This window comes from Adiantum capillus-veneris, chromosome 12 (assembly GCF_014529385.1).
Source record: "Adiantum capillus-veneris isolate H3 chromosome 12, ASM1452938v2, whole genome shotgun sequence".
Classification (NCBI taxonomy): domain Eukaryota; kingdom Viridiplantae; phylum Streptophyta; class Polypodiopsida; order Polypodiales; family Pteridaceae; genus Adiantum; species Adiantum capillus-veneris.
The window spans coordinates 22284006-22290070 of record NC_140942.1 but is presented as its reverse complement, the minus strand read 5'-3'; positions in this window follow the sequence as shown (position 1 = coordinate 22290070).

The window sequence follows — 6065 nt, the reverse complement described above, 5'->3', positions numbered from 1 at the left end:
AGGGCTGAAAAGGTTACACTAAACTCGGAGAAGACAGAGCTCTTTTTACAGGCCACAGGTAAAGAGATTCAAGAGAAGTTAGAGCTACTACTTGAGGATAAGGATGTGGAGTAGGGTTTGAAGACTGATGGAATGAGGTTTAAGATGCAATTTCACTACTAAAGACCATATTAGGTATTTTGGTAATAATCTCACATTATGGGAATCTCCAAATCGACTAAATTCATGTAATTTGGGAATTTTCCACTTAAAGTGGGAAAAATTGAGGTGTGTGGTTAGTAAATAAAGTGAAAATCTCATAGGATTGTGGTGTTGATAAACACCAAAAGTCAAGAGGATGTACAACACATGGATTTGAATAATAACTATAAATTACATAAAACAAAGGAAGATACAAAAAAGATTTTGTTTACAAACTGACTAGTATAGTCACAATAGAAGCTCCACATAATTCTACTCCACATTTGATACCATATCTGAACTTTGATCCAAGTGTGGTTGATGTGCACGAGTGAGGCCTTCTTTGGCTTTTAGAGCATGCCTTTCTGGAATCTTTATTCTAGAAAATGGTCCTTCTTTGTTGGGTCTCCAGGACCAAACAATTGCATCTACAGTTTCCCACACTTGTGGGTCCTTATAGTTGACAACCCAATAACCCTTCCAACAATTGCTGTAAGCTTGAGTATCTGTCATCTCACTTTTTCTCGCGCAAGGTGCCCAATATTGAATCAAGAGTTTTCTGTAGTTTGGTGATGTAGGCTCATTATCAATGTCAGATAAAGCCATTGCAAGCCACACTGGATAGATTTCTGTGTCACTCGGAACAAGCATAAGAAAGTCACCTTGGTGCACATCAGACATAGGGTCAAACTCTTCCCTTGGCCTATCTTGTTGAGGCCCACAAAAATGATCGTTCAACTCTTCAAGGCCTAGGAATCTTTCTGCTCCTTGTTGCAAATTCATTGTAGTGCTTTGTAGGTGAGAATATTCTTGAGTTTTTGGCCAAAACATTTCATACAAGACTCCCTCTGATATGATTGCTTTTCCAATCTCTTCAATTACCTTACTCCAATAATCTATCACGGGTCTATAATATCGCGGAATACTTGAACCATTCCCTAAATTTTTCCAAAATTTTATATAGTTCTTTAGCCCCAAAATGACTTCTTCGTGGGCCTTGACATACTCCGCCATTTGTACTAGAGGTGGATCTCCATGTGGTAACATTGGCTTGCCTTCTGTGTCTGTTTTCCAAAGGCGAATACTTCCACTCCAACTTGATACACCTACATGTGCCTTATATTGCATCATTGGTCTCTCATCCTGCATAAAGAACCTGAACTGAAGCGGTTTGGAATGTCCAACAAGTATGTCTTGTCCATCACAAAGATAGCCATCACAATATTGCTTGAAATCGGGGATCTTTGTGAGAAAAAATGGAGCTGGAGATGAAGATGAGCTGTTTCGTAATGTATCCATAAAATGTGGCAAAGTATAGGTTTGTGTAACTCTCAGCTTCTCTGAAAACCTACTAAACATGGCGTCTATGTCCTCATGTGTATGCCCAACCATTAAAAATCCCAGCTGGATGGTTTTGAAAACACCCCTTGCAACAAGCATTGACAAATAGGCAAATAAGTATCGATTTTTGTTTTCCCCTGCACAATTATCCAATTGTAGCAACAAGTTCTCTGGAAATCTGCGAAATGTTGACCCCAATTCCTCTTCTGCAATTTCTGACGACTGCACAATGGGCTCTTTTCCATCACTCAAGTTATGGTAGTCCAAAGCATCCCTTGAGTTCAAAGCATGTAGTAGTGAAATATTGCTCCTTGGAAGTCCATTTGTTACTAGATCACCAAGAGGATGCTTATCTATCCTCTCTAGGTTATGTAAACAATTAGCAATTGAGCCAATTGTAAGATTTGGATCAGCTGGCCACAAACCATTCAAGACAAAGTGTCCGTAATGACCTTCTCCATGTCCATGAGCGATCATGCCAATCAATGCCACCTGCAGATTATATATTGAATCCACACCCTTGGGAACAATGCGTAATCTAGGAATGGCAGTCTTCTTTTGATCCATCTTATCATGGATTATGCATACATATTTTTGTGGTTGAGTTTCTGAATACGTGCGCCATGCATAATATAGGCTTCTGCAACTCTTTTGTTGTGCCATGTGAACTTCTCTCTCCCTCAAGAGAAGAGCTCTCTCTTCAAGAGAAGGTTTAGCTTCTAACCTTGCCTTGATTGAGCTACAAATATTGCACTTAGAGAACTCACTCGTCTTTGTTAAAGTGACATGTGGGTACTCTTTGTTCCAAATTCTACCAAAAGAAGATTGGGATAGCTTCTTCTCATAGCCCATTTGGTCAAGTGTCGTGTTGATTTCACATAAAATATCCACTTGTTTGTATGTTGATGGAATCACCAATTGAGTCTCTCTTGAGTCATCTAGCAGTGTTCTACTTCTATGTGGCATCTTCTCAGAGTTGTTTTCCACAAACTCATTTAGTAGTGCTCTTGCTAAACTAGTATGTTGAAGTCCCCTTCTCAATGTACATGTGTTCCCATGTACATATTGGCGCACACCATTTTCAAAGTTCTCCTTGTATCGATAAAATGATGTCTTTGGTATTCCATGTAGCTCATACCATGCTCTACAACAAACAATAGAGCCATTTAGCCTGAATTGGTATCGTGACTTCTCATCTTTCTGATAACATATAGAAAGAACATCATAAACATAATTAGTGCGTGATTTTTGAGACTCTCCCCAAAACTGTTGTCGTAACCTTGTCACCATATCACGATCTGCAAACTGGCAACATTTTTGTGCACAACAATCAATGCATGATACCCTTTGAATTGATTTGTTTGAAAGGTAAAAAGTCGAAGCTGGTGCTGCTTTTGATTTTTGAGTCCACCAGTTGTGCAAGATAACTCTATTGAAACATAGAGAGAAGCAAAGGTCCACCACTTGTCCAAGCTAGGGTCCATTGAAACATGGAGAGAAGGATGCTCCACCATTTGTCCAAGATAGGCTCCATTGAAACATGAAGAGAAGCAAGCTGCACCATGTCTCCAAGATGCTAAGATCCATTGAAATACCTTACACCCATGATATTTTGCACATGGGGAGTTTACATTCAAGGTCCACCACTTGTCCAACCTATTATCTCTAGTAGCATGAGTGGTTTGGTCTCAAGATTCACCACTTTTCCACTCTATGTCATTACGTTAAGAAGATCTATGTGTTAAGGTCGACCACTTGTCCAACCTATAAGGGTATATCTTAAAGGGTATTATTTCTCACCAATTGAAATGTCCATGATATGTTTTACATGGGGGTTTGGTTCCAAGGTCCACCACTTGTCCAAGCTAGCTCTATTGAAACATAGAGAGAAACTCTATTGAAACATAGAGAGAAACAAAGGTCCACCACTTGTCCAAGCTAAGCTCCATTGAAATATGGAGAGAAGGATGCTCTATCATTTGTCGAAGCTAACTCTATTGAAACATGGGGGGTTTACATTCAAGGTCCACCACTTGTCCAACCTATTAACGCTAGTAGCATGAGTGGTTTGGTCTCAAGATTCACCACTTTTTCACTCTATGTCATTATATTAAGAATATATGGGTGTTAAAGTCCACCACTTGTCCAACCTATAAGGCTATATCTTAAGGGTTATTCTTTCTCACCACTTAGAGTGACTATGATAGGTTTTACATGGGGGTTTGGTTCCAAGGTCCACCACTTGTCCAAGAAAACTCTATTGAAACATAGAGAGAAGCAAAGGTCCACCACTTGTCCAAGCTCGGGTCCATTGAAACATGGAGAGAAGGATGCTCCACCATTTGTCCAAGATACGCTCCATTGAAACATGAAGAGAAGCAAACTACACCATGTTTCCAAGATGCTAATCTCCATTGAAATACCTTAAACCCATGATATTTCGTACATGGGGGGTTTACATTCAAGGTCCACCACTTGTCCAACCTATTATCTCTAGTAGCATCAGTGGTTTGGTCTCAAGATTCACCACTTTTCCACTCTATGTCATTATATTAAGAATATCTGGGTGCTAAGGTCCACCACTTGTCCAACCTATAAGGCTATATCTTAAACTTTATTCTTTCTCACCACTTGGAGTTACCATGATAGGTTTTACATGGGAGTTTGGTTACAAGGCCCACCACTTGTCCAAGCTAAATCTATTGAAACATAGAGAGAAGGAAAGGTCCACCACTTGTCCAAGCTAGGCTCCATTGAAACATGGAGAGAAGGATGCTCCACCATTTGTCGAAGATAGGCTCCATTGAAACATGAAGAGAAGCAAGCTGCACCATGTCTCCATGATGCAAGGCTCCATTGAAATACCTTAAACCCATGATATTTCGTACATGGGGGGTATATATTCAAGGTCCACCACTTGTCCAACCTATTATCCTTAGTAGTATGAGTGGTTTGGTCTCAAGATTCACCACTTTTCCACTCTATGTCGTTATATTAAGAAGATCTAGGTTTTAAGGTCAACCACTTGTCCAACCTATAAGGCTAGATCTTAAAGGGTATTATTTATCACCACTTGGAATGACCATGATATGTTTTACATGGGGGTTTGGTTCCAAGGTCCACCACTTGTCCAAGCTAACTCGATGGAAACATAGAGAGAAGCAAAGGTCCACCACTTGTCCAAGCTAGGCTCCATTGAGACATTTAGAGAAGGATGATCCCCCATTCGTGGAAGATAGGCTCCATCGAAACATGAAGAGAAGCAAGCTGCACCATGTCTCCAAGATGCTAGGCTTTATTGAAATACCTTAAACCTAGGATATTTTGTACATGGGGGGTTTACATTCAAGGGCCACCACTTGTCCAAGCTATTATCGCTAGTACCATGAGTGGTTTTGTCTCCAGATTCACCACTTTTCCACTCTATGTCATTATATTAAGAATATGTGGGTGTTAAGGTCCACCACTTGTCCAACCTATAAGTTTATATCTTAAAGGTTATTCTTTCTTACCACTTGGAGTGACCATGATAGGTTTTACTTGGGGGTTTGGTTCCAAGCTCCACCACTTGTCCAAGCTAACTCTATTGAAACAGAGAGAGGATCAAAGGTCCACCACTTGTCCAAGCTAGGCTCCATTGAAACATGGAGAGAAGGATGCTCCACCATTTGTCCAAGATAGCCTCCATTGAAACATGACGAGAAGCAAGCTGCACCATGTCTCCAAGATGCTAGGCTCCAGCGAAAAACATTAAACCCATGATATGTCGTAGATGAGGGCTTTACATTCAAGGTCCAAAACTTGTCCAAGCTATTATTGGTAGTAGCCTGAGTGGTTTGGTCTCAAGATTCACCACTTTTCCACTCTATGTCATTATATTAAGAATATGTGGGTGTTAAGGTCCACCACTTGTCCAACCTATAAGGCTACATCTTAAAGGTTATTCTTTCGTACCACTTTGAGTGACCATGAAAGGTTTTACATGGGGGTTTGGTTCCAAGGTCCACCACTTGTCCAAGATAACTCTATTGAATCATCCAGAGAAGCAAAGGTCCACCACTTGTCCAAGCTAGGCTCCATTGAAACATGGAGAGAAGGATGCTCCACCATTTGTCAAAGATAGGCTCTATTGAAACATGGGGGGTTTACGTTCAAGGTCCACCACTTTTCCAAGCTATTACCGCTAGCAGCATGAGTGGTTTTGTCTCAAGATTCACCACTTTTTCACTCTATGTCATTATGTTAAGAATATTTGGGTGTTAAGGTCCACCACTTGTCCAACCTATAAGACTATATCTTAAAGGTTATTGTTTCCCATGACTTGGAGTGACCATGATAGGTTTTACATTGGGGTTTGGTTCCAAGGTCCACCACTTGTCCAAGCTAACTTTATTGAAACATAGAGAGAAGCAAAGGTCCACCACTTGTCCAAGCTAGGGTCCATTGAAACATGGAGAGAAGGATGCTCCACCATTTGTCCAAGATAGGCTCCATTGAGACATGAAGAGAAGCAAGGTGCACCATGTCTCCAAGATGCTAGGCTC